Consider the following 14,233-nt stretch of genomic DNA (forward strand, 5'->3'; position numbering starts at 1 on the left):
GAACTAAACAGCAGCACTGAAAACATTGCTCTAAAATGTATTGTAAGCAGAAGTCAGCGTACCTATCCCTCTGTTAGCTTGCCTAGCGGAAGCCTGTCCTTGACTAAAAAAAAATATTAGAAAATTTCTTGTTCATAACAAAGCTGCTGTCAGTCAGTTTCTCCAAACTTTCCAGCCCCACCAGCATTATAACTGGAACTATCTCTTCCAAGGCTTCCATGTCATATTTTTTTGGAAAATCTGTCCTTGAGGATACAACTGTGTAAACTTTTCAACAGGGGCAGAAAGAAGGAATCCAAAGAAAATTACTGCAACAGAAAACAGGAAATCGACACCTCTGGACAACTGTTCACTTCAGAAGCCATTATCACCAGGCTGGAATGACTCCACTAGTTTCCAAAATAGTAAGTTACATTAGAGGGCTTCTCTAACCCTCCAAGGCACATTTAAGGTTTCAATTGTCTGAAAGTACTGCACCCTTCTATCAAAACAGCAGACATTGTTTCTACAATGTATATACACAAGGTACAGCCCTCTCACGACCAGCACAATTCCCTCATTTTTTCCATGTTTTCTTGCATCCTCCCTTCATATGTTTTCTCTCTATTTTTTTGCCCTTGCATCCTACTGTTGCATACAGCTCATGTGGTGGGATTCTGTTCTGAAACAGCCTTACATCTATCTGCAACACAGAAAAAGGAGAAAAAAAAAAAAAAAGAACTAGTTCAAAACCCACTCCCATCTACTGCAAATGCAAAGAGCACACTTTCTCAGGGTCCCTGTCCAAGCACAGCCACGTCACATAGGAGCCTGCAAGTTCCAGAGATGTTTCAGAACAGCAGCTCCAGCATGCTATAGACTTGTATAGAAGGCACTAAGAAATAAAAATTATGACTTAGGAAACATCAGTTATCATGAAGAGCCTTAAACAAGGTCATACAGATGACTGCCAGCTTCTCCTCTCCCCGCTCCTGCACAATAATAACTGCATTGCAAAAGAACTTGTGAAGTGGAACTCCATCGCACAGCATGCAGCCTCACTACAAAGACAATGAAGCTTTCCTATAAAAAATACTCACCAAGTACAAATGAAGTAACTAGAATCAAAGACTTGAGTTAACTGAAAGGAAGAGTTACGCTGCGTTCTCCTGATACACACCTCGCACCACACCTTAAGCTCATTGTTATTTGAAGATGAAAGTTCAGTCACATCCCTGTAAGTTACACACAAGCTTTGTAACGATTACCTAAACCCCAAAACATTCACAGAAGTCACTTTAAATAATAGTTGAAAATTCTCTTAAAGTGCTAGGAGCACTTTCAAAAGAATAAAATGATACATTTTGCATCAGTTACACTAGGAATAACTTAACCCCCCTATCACTCCTTTTACATTCAGTTATTTTATTCAGCAGAGATTAAACTGAATTTGCACGTAGCCAAACACACAATGATAATAGCATTTAGCTTTCATGAGCCATAAAGGTAGGATTAAGCCCTTTTACTAAAAGCAACAGCAAAAAAATCCTTTCAACTAGGGTGAAATGCCAGAAGACAAAAACATCCTGTTTGTTTCATATTCAGCATTTATAATCTGTATTTTTCTGCTTCATGTCCATGATGTACCCAAAAGAATTCACTTACACACTAGCAATTGTAGTTAACAGCTTTTATCAAAATTGACAGACCTTCAGGAGCTTACAACCAACCGCCATCCTGGAAAAACCTTACATAAAGCATAAGTGTTGCATCATGTTCACATCTTTTAGTCCCAGAGCACAGAAGAAATAAAAAGTATATTTACATATTTTCTTACAGACATAGTAATCATTAGGAATGTAATAAACGATTTTCCATACGGGACTTCACTCACTCTTTGTTGTACAGAACATTATTTCAGCATTCAGGGTCTGCTGGTTTACAGACTGAAATGATACTAGGGAGCTTCAATTTAACAGCCAGTGTTAATGGGCTGGGCCTGGATACTCCAGGCATGGACACCCAGAAAAGTGCTTCTGCCTGGGGACTGCAGCCCAGCTGCATTGCCACCCTGATGACCAAAGAAAACTGTGTATAAATCATTTTATAAATAACAGGGAAAAGCTGCAAGTAGAGGCATCTTAAAAGAACTGGAAATTCATAATTTAATAATGACATCACACCCCTGACCACAAGCAGCCCATGCTTTGTGGTTTACAAGATAAGCAACAAAGTTCATCTATTTCCTCATATTTTAAAGCTATAGGTTGGTAGACACTAATTGGATTTATTACGGGATTAGTGTGCATGAGTAAGGACAGCCACATTTATTTTTATTTTCGTAACAGATTCATTTCCCTACAGGAAAGATGCTATTTTTGAAGCTCAAACTGAAAGACAACAGACAAAAACATCCAAAAAAAAGGGTAATACCCTCACAACAGTACAGCTTCATAACTGGTTGGTAAATCCATACTGCAGGCTGTATTACCTTATATTTTGCTCTGAGAAATTCTCTGTAGTATGTTGTCCACTATTTACAACATGATTTTACTGTTAGAAATTACATTTCAAGTGAGTGTCAAAGCAATTAACAGAAAACAACAAAGCTTAACAAAATTTACTGAAGCAAATCTTGAAAAAGTTATTTGGACAGAACCTAGTTTTTCTGGTCATTTTACTTACTTGCATGCCAACGCCTACAATATACAAAACCAGACTAGCAACCGTTAAGCTAAACATAGCATGTGAAGTCAAAAACCTGCAAAAGCTTCTGATATCTTCTAATGAAAAGACCACCGGTTTGGTTCCTCTGAAATAAGCTCTGCATCTTGGTGATGTTGTAAACCCATCCACAAATAGGTTAAACAAGATATCATGCTGTCGAATGACAAATTTAGAAATGCAGATACTAAAGCTGAACTAAAAAATCCGTGTTTGTCCCAAGCAAGACTGTTTTATCCTTTTGTTATTAAAAGGTCTCATTGGTGCTGCACAACTAAGTCAAAAGCAGGTTACTCATTAGAACTCCTTTAAATTCTCAGTTTATCAGAAAAGGTTCACACATTCCTGTATGACTGATGACCACGGACAGTCCTTTTCTTAGAGGACACAAAGATGTTTTGCAAAGGCAAAAGATGAAACAAAGTACGCAGTTGCAACAAATACTGCAGAAACACAAGAAAATACCAGCACTGAGTCTACAGCACACCTTGAAGTAGGTTCTACAGAGAGGAAGGAATTACTAAGATTGACATACCACTTTGCAGAAGCGCCCCTGTCACAGACAGGCAGAACAAACAGAAAGGGCTGTTCCTAAACATGCACGGCACACCAACAATCGCAAGGCATACCAAGACCTATTCCGAGAGGCTCACTCCCGGGAGAAAACATGCCTCTCTCAGTGATCTTCACAGCCTTGATGCAGAGAATGTAACTATTCATACCACCTACACTACAGCAACAGCTGAGGTCCCATGACAAAGGAAGAACAAAGTCGTACCTCAATCAGCTGGTTATGAATAATGTCAAACAAAGTGTTCCGTCAAGGGCTGCATCCAACCTGTAACTCAACAGTGACATGTACCAGGTGATCTGGCTTCTGATAGCATGCTTTGCTTTCAAAAGCTTAACTCTGTGCAGATTGGAGGGTCCTGTACGAGCTCAAAGCAGTGGAGGGTACAGGGAATGCTTCCACCCATACGGTATCAGTAAGATCTCTCCCAGACTTTGCACAGTTCCCACCTATTTTAAGCCATTTCCTCCCACTTGAGTTTATTTTTAAAACCAGGGCAACAAATGTGCAAGACTTTCCAAATCACTTCATAAAGTATCTAATTTGCTCAATGCATTCTGTGACATGCATGTTAGCATCTGCATGAGAAGAGATGCATGCACTTCTTGTAAAAAGAGGTTCCTTCATAGTTTCTCTCTGAAACCAAAGGTGTGGAGATCCGCCACCTGCTGCGCAGTCGAAGGCTGCTTTCTGGCAGCTGTCCTCCACACCTATATGACAGATGAAGCTGCAGAGATGACCTGTACTGGTAATCCATAACATCATTTCACTTGCTTACAGCTCTACGAAGCACAAAAAGCTGAAATTTCCTACATCTTTTATCTGGATAGGTTAGTAATCCCTCAAATTTGTCACCACGTATGCTTGCTCCTTCTCAAATTCCATTCCTCAACAGAAAAAAAAAAAAAAAAAGGTTATGATTGTGTCACTAAGATCCTGGATCCTCAGAACTTCTGCACCAATTAAAGAACCCCAAACACTAGTATCTCTTCAAAACAACCTTTAAGAGGTTAAACATGCAATTACTATGACTTAAGTTTATTCAACAGAACTAGTTACTCCATACTAACTTGTTCTTCTGTTAACCCTCTACAAAGACCCAGCTGGTTAACCACAAGTTGCTCCTCCTTGAAGAAACATTTACATTTCTATAGAAAGGTAAGCATTTGCAGGTAGAGTAGCTAATTTGACTGGAATGCGGTTCAGCAAGATCGGGTTTGAAGTCTGTCTGCCTGACTACAGCTGCAGTGCCTTATTCTTCCAGACCTGAAACATCAAGCAGCAATTCTGGAAAGCCACTGCTTTGTATACATCATCCTTCTACCTTTACAAATCCTGTTTTCACTCTGAAAACACATGTTCTATCTCTATGAGACATATATAAAATACTAGGTCATGTTCATTATACAGACAAGAAGTCCACTTGTGAGATCAAGGAGCATTTAAGTAAAGCCAAGTACGGAAAAAGTAAGCAGTCATGATAAACAGAGGTTCACCAGCATGAGCAGGTAGGGTGTTAGAAGTTCAATACACTGGAATTAGAGTGCTACCAAAGAATTAATGAACTAGCACATTCATCAGCTTTTTCACATGCCTAACAAGGTTTTTGTTGGATGTGCACTTCTGTAGCAAATTTTAAAACAAATTAAGTCTACTAACTTGAAAAGAGAATACTTGCAAGCAAGCAAGGAGAACAAAAAAAAAAAAAGAAAAAAAAAGGAAAAAAGTCATTTGAGGCCTTCCTCACACACACACACAGAGAAATAAGAAAACTTTCTGTCAACTCTGACATGATAAAAATACTGCACAAGTATTGCCAGGGGGAGGAAGAGAAGGAGCAAATTTCACAAACTCTGAAAAGACACTCAGTTTTCAAGTTTTTGCTTTTCCTTAATGAGTCAAAAGGGCACACGCTCAATTTAACAGAAATACTATTGACAGAATTTAAAGTTAGCTCAATACAAGGCAAAAGTCATTCTATGCTCTCTCTGTTTAATCCCTTTAACAGCATATGTTAACAAAGAGCAACATTTCATTAGTTTGGGAAGCACCTTCTGTCCAGAAAGAGACTCCAAAAGAGTCAGTGGAAGATCAAATATACACACCCTTCATATTACCACTAAAAATAATATATAAGTTAAAAAGAAGAACAGAAACCTCAACAGTCTACAGCATGACTGGTGGAGTAAGAGCCAATCCCATCTTTTCTTGAGTTGCCAGCTGAAATAAAACATAGGTGTAGTACTTCAAGGGGCAAAAATAAATAGCTTGAACTAAAAGATAAATATTAATGTGGTTTTGCTTCTTACACATCTCCTGAAAGCATAAAACTGCAGTGTTTCATCTCTAAATATTCAGCAAGGATGAATCTTAATTGAGTCATGAAATTAGGTTACCAACAACACTGAATCTAAAATGTCTATAAAAATTAGCCAAGAAGTCAATTTAATTGGCAATTTAGATACCTGCTATAATTATTATGCACTTAAAATCTCTTCAACCAGAGAACAGCTACACAGATGGCAGAATCCAGATTTTATTTACCAAGTTAGATTTGTTTCTTACTCGAAAGTTTGAATATAATAGCATCTTCCACCAAGATGTCTTGGCAAAAGGAAACTCACCCTGCACCCACAGTAAGAGAAGTGCAACTTCTATCTCAAGCATCATAAAGCACAGCAAGGCTGAGTGAAGAGCATCAGCTGAAGACCTGGCCCACTGTCACTTTTCCATCTCTTTGAAGACTGCAGCTACCCCTATTACAGGCCTTAATGTAGCAAGGAGTTATTAAATGCCCTGGGGACAGCTGAGTACCCGTACTGGGTCCTGCTGGAATGGAGCTAATTTCCTTTCTAGCAGCCCATATGGTGCTGCGCTTTGGACTGGTGACCAAAGCAGTGTTAATCTAACACACCCATGTTTTACTGCTGAAGAGTGCTCACACAGCATCAAGGCTTTCTCCCTTTCTCACTCTGCCACCGCAGCGAGTAGGCCAGGGGTGGGAGGCAACGCAGTCGGGACCGCTGATCCCAGCTGACAGAAGGGATATTCCCTATTAAATACCGTCACACTCAACAATAAAACTGGAAGGGAGTTTTGGAGGGGTTGCAGTTGCTTGGGGACTGGCTGGACACGGGTCAGCTGATAGCTTTTGCATGTCTTGTTTTTTCTTTATTTCTATTTGGCTTTTTCACCTGCCTTTACTCATTGAACTGTCTCTAACTCCAAGTTTTCCTGCTTTCACCCTTGAGATTCTTTCCCACATCCCACAGAGAGGGGAAGCTGCGTGGGGCTCAGCTGCCTGCTGGGGTCAACCCATAACAGAACCAAGGCACCAAAGCATCCTAAGCTGATAGTTTAGCTGAACTTATTTTTAAAGCGCTTGAAACAATGGTGGCAGCAAACTGAACAACTGAAAGTTTAGCTTTGAACATGAGCCAAACAGATTTATGGCAGGAAAAATCACATTCTGTTCTCTCAGAAATACAGATTTTGGTGATGTTTCACAGGAATTAGAGCCAACTGAAACGCTAGAAATCTGGCCTCACAGTTTGTTTCTGCATCAGAAAAGCCACAATAATTGTCCTACACACTAAGTATTACCCCCGGAACAAAGCTACAGTGCTGATATCAGAAGTATTATTTATTGAAGATAAAAATTGTAAAGATGAAACTGGACAGAAAATACCTTCACAGTATAGTGCTCAATTACCTATGGAACTGATGGCTATCCTTAGTTTCACTTCAGACAAAAATTCTGTTCTATAGCCAAGGATACCAGCTCGCAGAACTTCTACCAAACCTAACAAACAAACAAAAAGACCAAGGAAACTTGATTTCAGCAGGTTATTATTTTCTGATGCAAAACACTTCACTGAAATTACCACACAATTCTGTAAATGTTCTCTTTTCTTAACAGTACATCAATATTTGAGACATTTTTCCACCTGAGAGCATCTGGTACAGCATTCTTTGGACTTTGTAGCCTTCCCTTGAAAACTGTTTGATTGCCCACAACTGTAAAAGAACACAAAATTCTGTTTTACATGACTTCTCCACCCACGATGCATAATGCTACGTTTGATCACGACTGATAAACCAGCTCATTTCTAGGCACACTGTTTAAAAAAAAAAAAAAAAAAAAAAAGTAATTCAATACTGTATTGTAAGACTAGTTACTTCTTAGTTGTTCCCTGAGGATTTGTTTTATCTTGTTTTTAAGAGTCAAGGTGGGAAGCAATCAGTAACTCCAAGAACACTGGCTCTGGACACAAGTGTCAGTAGATACATAATTAAGCATTTACGAACACTTATCTTTAAACCAAACCTTACTTAGAAGGTAAAATTAACTATGCTTGAATATTTCTCATCATAATGTAGCCACCCTTACAAATTGATCACGTAAGTTCACGCACGTGAAGACAAATAAAGCATATAACACCCCTGGAGAAAACCCCTAGAACAGTAAAAATAGTTACAGGGTTAAGTTTACAGATTTTCCTACTCAAAGGCACTTCTTAAGTTTTGTCACTGTGGACCGTTCTCTTTAGGCAGGTGTAGTTTTACATTTATTCTGTACAAGGTATCCTAGAAATCACTTTCATGGACTCTTAAACAATGACGACAGCAATCATATTGCAAATAAAGCAGGAGGACAACAGCTGACTAACCTAGTGCAAAGCCCTGCAGCATAAAACACCGTATTTTTATACCAATTCCTCACGCACTTGAATTCTTGAGCACGAGCTCATGCATACAGCTAGCAGTCTATTGAGGTCATTTTAAAGGTTTTGCAAATTTATGGTAAGTCAGAGTTTCTGCTATGGTTGAATTTCCTTTAAAGCTACATGTGTAGCTTTATCCATGTATCATGGATTCCAGTATAAGGGTGTTACTGTGTTTGCTGTTGTCAGGAAATTTGGGAGGGAAAAAAAAACCTAGAACCAAAAAACACTGACTTCTCAAGACATGACAAATAATTCCATTTAGAGTTCAGTTTTAATAAAGAATCCACCTAGCTATGTGCTCAGTAACATTAACCCACTTGGATAATAAAATGGTTGCACAGCACTTCAAACTATGTTTAAGACAAAATAAGACGATGTAAATAAAGTCATTTGCATGTCTGAAGACAGAAGGCATTTTTGTTTCACTATTAAATAACCCTTCAAGAGTTTCACTTATCTGTACAAAACCTAGAGAGAACACCTGTATGGGGCAGTTGTTCTGTTCTTCTAAGAAAGTTCTCATTTCATCCAGTAAACAAACATGCTGCTAAATGGACCATTCTAAACAGGCAAGTGAGTTAACTTCTTTGTACCCTTAGCATGTACAAGTTTTTATAATTGAGTTATTAAAAGGATTCTCGTTCTCACTTGATTGCACTGAGACGTTGTAGGGAAGAGAGGCTACATCAGCCTCTGCCACATCAGTGGCCAGAGCTGGTTTGGCCTAGAGTAATGGGAACCACAGACACCTCAGAATTCAAACACTTACCGTCTTCAAACTTTCCACATCATCATTACTTTGAACTACCACTAGAATCAAAACCCAATGAAATATATTAATAGATTCTTTCGGGAGCCCTAAAAAAAAAAAACAACCACCCACAAAAAACTCCAGAGAGTAAAAATAATGCTAGCAAAAATATAATGAAGTTACCATTCAGAAAAACACATTTCCTGACAAGCATCATAAGCATGCAAACTGCTTTGTAATACCCCAGAGGTTCATAGCATCCCAACAGCCACAAGCCTCGTCTCATCTAGAACTAAACAGCAAAGGAATCAAACTCAAACAGGAATGCCACAGGTCAAGGTTTCCATTCAGTCTAACACCAAGCACAGATATTACGTGTCCAACAGAGCAATATACAGTTTAAGGTTTGGACCATAAAACCAAGAGGGCCAAGATTAAAGGGTCTAGACATTATTTCTTCAGCTGCAGGGACAATTCACCTTTTGTGCACCCTCCCACTGGATTTATAAACAACCACAGGAAGACAGCCCTGTCCAGCCTCCTGCATTTTCTGAATGGAGGGCTGCTGTAATTTACTAAAAATCTGTCTCATTAAATTATGTGCGTAATAAAATATACTGAAGTAATCTAAAGGATCTGTCTAGACCAGCAAATGAATTTCCAATTGTAAGTGTATTAAAAACATAATAATAAAATGAAGTTTAAGTAAGCTTAGCCTATTCTTGTAACTTACTGATCCTGAAAATTAAGACATTATCTTTGTGCACTGAATGAACAATAAATTTCTGAAGAGTATAACTGAAAGTAATGGTAAGCCACATTTGACACATTCTAATTGCTTACTGCTCTCATGCAACATGCTATTATAAGCCTTTAAGAATACAAAGTAAATAATTACATCATCATACATTCTTCTGCATAGTAATTATCAAGAATTCAAGGACTGAGATAATGTATTCTTTAATTCGAAGTTCTATAGTGGTCTACTCCATAAAATAATAAAACCCATAAAATAATTGATATAACGTATAACCTGTATTTTTTTGCAACAGGAAACATCAAAATCTCATATCTTCCAAAGTGGCAGAACTTGTTCATTCTCTCACTTTCCAATTTATTCTGCTAAGTGAAGATGCCCCTGTGATCAGTTACATATTCCAACTCAGCAAAAGTATACAAGACGTTAAGCTCTCTCTATTTAACACATATTCTTTGAGCTTCTGATTTTGTGCATTTCTTCCAAAAAATGTAAGAGAACCAAACATTGCAGTTATTTCACGGAGACCAGACTAAACACTAAGTATTTTAAAAACATCGTATTAGCATGAAATACAGACATTTTTTGCATCTTCGTGACTCAGGTGACAAAACTGATGCTGAGTGAAAGACTAGAAAATGCCAACTACTGAACAAAAGTTCTAGTTATCAAGTAGCATGATGTAATATTGCATCGTTCAAGGACAAGTTACTTCAAATACCAAAGTGAATGAATTATCTGCTTAAAAATTCAGCATACCTGCACGCGAAACTCGCTTCCAAACAACAGCAACAACAAAAAAGAGAATCATCTGACTGGCACTACAAACAGTGATCTAAAAATATAGCCTTATCAAAGCAAAAAAGCCTGACTGGTATGTTTTCCAGCCAACATTAAAATAACAGAAAGCTAAGCTTTCCACCTTTGTTCTAGGTCAGCATGTGTGAAGTTTACACAGTAGAATTCACAAGAAGAAAGACTGAAAGAAATACCAGTTTCAATCACAAGTCCTGTTAGCTTAAGCTAGTATGGATCATAGAAAGCAGTAACAGTATTAAAATACATTTAAAGAAACCATCCAACAGTGAAAATCACCCTCCATGATCACTCACCAAATCACGTACATTTGCAGACAAGTTAGCAAACAACCAACTACCTGTACCACACTGTTTTTCAGTATTGCATCACCTGAAACCTTTAACTGATCTAGCCTTCAACTACTCGCATAGAGGCACTTCAACAACTAGGCATAGAGTTTGTTGTCTAATCATCATTTTCTACCTTGAATTTTTGTCTTCTGTTTAGAAGATCATATTGGCATGGCTGAAAAGCTAGTTTTGGAGAAAAATGGCATATTTATTCCTGGGCAGCAGATGTCTCAGTGTTTCCTTTCAAGCACTCCCTGAAGTTAGAGGTGCTGTTAGTTCAGGAAAGCAACATTAAGATCGCTCCTGATCTTATCCTAGATTGCCCTCAACTTTCTGTCACGTGGTCAAACATTTGTATGACTTGACAACTATTTTAAGAAAAGCCATGTTTACAGTAACTGAAAACCCAGGGGGTTAGTTAGGGGAAAATCACCACTCAGAATATCATGCTTCCATGCTAGTTTAGCCAGTTCTCCTACTTCCATCCCACGGCGCAGTGCTTTATGCTTGGAAGTTACCCAAGTCACTGCTTCCAGAAATTGCCCTGAGGTTTGTGAGGTCCCAGAGCACAGTGGTATAAAGTCTGTTAAGCTGACATATATGTGGTTGTCCCCAGATGTTAACATGAACGTGGAGTTACAGAACTTTGGAATGTTAAGTTAGAATGGAACAGATTTATTTTTTCTTGCACACACAAGCTTTGAAAACGGCAACACTATGAGAAGAGTAGTACAGTAAGGCTAATCTACACTACAGATCTGATGCCTCCTTTTTACTTTTCCTTTTTGAAATCTTATATGATGGCTATATATTTTGAGAACATTCACAGTAAATGAAAGCAATATCTGCTTGCATTCAACATGCTTTGGCAGATACTTCTGAGAGGAAACACATGGCTATGGCAGACATCGAAAACAGAAGGCAATTTTGAACCCACATCTGAAATTCTGGCCTGCAAGTGCTGCAGCGTAACAGACCACTTCCAAAAGAAGTCCTGAATTCAAACATACAGACAGCACAGACATGACTAATATCCAAATTTTAAAAATGGCAACATAATTTATACCTTTGTTACCATGCAGAAGTTCTGGTGGCATGTTATTTAAAAAAAAGCCTTTTTTCCTGCTATTTTTCCCATCTTGCCTGTCTCCCTTTCAGGAGCTCTGTAAAAGAAACATTGAGTAGGTAACTGAAGAATAAATGAAATTAAAAAAAAGCCAAACTCAAATAAATCCTAACTGCGCACTGCACCTCAGCTGTAGCCTAAGGGCCCCTTGAGGCTCGTCGCGCCGGAGCTGAGCTCAACACATTCACCTCGGGAAGCGGGTGTCAGCAGAGCCCCTTGCTGAAGCACCCAGCTCCAAAATCCATCAGGAGATGGGATGAAGCCAGAAGAATCCCTGCACCGGGATAACAGCGCTCCGCCGGCCCGCGCCCCGCGCTGTGCACCGCAGCGTCCTTCACCCCCGCCCCCGGGCCGGCCCGCAGGGAAGGGCCCTGCGGCTGAGAGGGCGGCTGTGCCCCCCGGCCCGGGCACCCCCCGGCCCGGGCACCCCCCGGCCCGGGCACCCCCCGGCCCGGGCACCCCCCGGCCCGGGCACCCCCCGGCCCGGGCACCCCCCGGCCCGGGCACCCCCCGGCCCGGGCACCCCCAGCGCTGCCGCCCCCGCCGCCCCCGGGCCGGGGCACATCACTGCCACCCAGCGCGCTCCCGGCTCAGCAGCGCGGGCCTGCAGCTCTCAGCGCCCTGAGAAAGCGAGCGTGCGGGTCACGAACCCCGCGTCCGCCGGGGAAGAGAGCGCAGCGCCGGGCGAGCCGCGCTGCCCCGGCCCGCTGACGGCCGGTGCCCGGCCGCGTCCCCCGCCCCGCTCCCGCCGGCGCTGAGGAGAGCCGTTAGCGGCCCACCGGGGAGGGACCCCCGCGCCGGGCTGGGCCGCACCAGGCCCGGGCGGGGCTGGGGGAGGCGCTGCCGCCCTTCCCTCAGCGGGGCGCCGCTGCGGCAGGTGGGGGAAGCCGAGCCCCCTGAGGGGAGCGGCTCGGCGGGGAGGGCCGAGCGGGGCGGCGCGCCCCGGGGCAGACACGGCAGCATTACCTGGCACCGCGCTCCCGCGACGGCCCCGCCGCAACACCCCCCCGCCCGGCACCGCTGACACCGAGGCGGAAGTGCGGCCTTCGCAGCGGCGGAGCGACGCGCCGCTGCGCCAATCGTAGAGCGCGGCCGCGCCCCGCCGTCGCCGAAGCGACAAACCAGCTCCCCACCCACTCACCCGGAGGCGGGGCGGATGCTAATTAGGAGCCGAACCTCAACGGCCCGGGACGCACTACTGCTGTGGCCAGCGCTGGCCAATAGCGCGCTGGGGGGCGGGACTATGCAAATATAGGCGGCACCGGGATCCCCCGCTGCTCTGTGGGGCCTCACCTGGCGCTTTCAGACGGGACGGTGTAGCCCCCGCTACACTGATGGATACGATCGTGCTGTAGCCGCTACGGGCTCTTGCGCTGTGTGGAGCCCTTATACCATAAATTGGTTTCGGAGCGTGAGCTTGGCTCACCATAACCTTTGTAGCACGAAATGTCCTCCTGGCCGCGGGGAGAGGAGAAGTGTTCTCCTGCATGTCGGTGCTTGTCTCAGCGCGGGGCTGCGGCTCGGGGCGGGGCCGAGCTTGCTGTGCAGCGGGACGAACTCAGCCCAGGGATTTTTAGTTGTGGGGTTTTCGGGCTTGTTTGTTTTTTTATGTTGTCGCAATCTTTGGGACGTGTAACCCGCTAGCCACGGGCCGCAGCAGTTCGCTTTTCAGGCCGTTCCTTTCACCCAGCTACCTGCGGCAGCCCGGGTCCCTCCCGCGGCCGGCGTTGCTGCGCTGGGCTGGGCGGGTTGGGGAACGCCTGCAAAGCCCGGTGAAAGGGCCAGCAAAGCCGTGGGCTGGCAGCTGCCGGGTTAGCGCCCTGCCCTGCTGGGAGAGAAGCTGCCAGGTGCCTTTATTTCTCGCCCTGGACTTGCATTTGCTCATACACGGCAGGTGACCAGAGGCAAGTTTGTAATGACCCGTTCAGAGACGTTCCTGGTGTGCTGGAGCGGTCGGGACTGTTTGCAAGTATCAAAACTGTGAGTCAGGGGTTGAAAATTAATTTGACTTATTTCTCTCAGATGACACCTGTCCTGCTCTTTAGTTTGTAATTTCAGAGTCTGCAGGGTGTTTTCCTTCACATACACTTAGACTTCTTCCATGATCAGAGATTTGAAACTGTTCTCTACTGAAATGTCTTGTTTCCTTCTCTCCCTTTTCATATATGCAAGCTAAGAATCGAACGAAGTCTCATTGGACCCAGCAACCACTTTAAAAGAAAAAAAAAATAGATTGTAAAGCATGCACAGGGTGAGGCGCTTCGGGAGATTGGCCACAGTGGTGACAAGCGCCCATCCTGAGGGTGAAGTTTGGGTGACATCTCCTACAGTAAGAAAAAACAACTCAGTGATACCATGGCTGAGGAAGACCTTGTCCTCTTAAGCAGGGAATTGTGTGGCATGTCAGGAGGGTCCAGCGCAAGAACGAAGGAAAACCATTCTGGAGTGAG

The 14,233-nt window shown here is 42.7% G+C and overlaps 1 protein-coding gene across 3 annotated transcripts in view; it reads right to left on the reverse strand.

Moving 5' to 3' along the window:
- Positions 1-12,876, reverse strand: part of OSBPL2 (oxysterol binding protein like 2) — a 39,216-nt gene extending 26,340 nt beyond the window's left edge. The window contains exons 1-2 of one of the 3 annotated variants that reach the window (XM_040609207.1): positions 12,750-12,876; positions 11,724-11,820 (exon numbers count right to left, since the gene is read on the reverse strand). The gene's annotated coding sequence lies outside the window, so the exon portion shown is untranslated. Of the gene's footprint in view, positions 1-11,723; positions 11,821-12,433; positions 12,453-12,749 lie in introns of those variants that run through there. The other 2 variants (XM_040609208.1, XM_040609209.1) reach the window with 2 other exon arrangements.
- Between the last annotated feature and the right edge of the window lie 1,357 nt (positions 12,877-14,233).

The sequence above is a fragment of the Falco naumanni genome, chromosome 10 (assembly GCF_017639655.2).
Source record: "Falco naumanni isolate bFalNau1 chromosome 10, bFalNau1.pat, whole genome shotgun sequence".
Lineage (NCBI taxonomy): Eukaryota > Metazoa > Chordata > Aves > Falconiformes > Falconidae > Falco > Falco naumanni.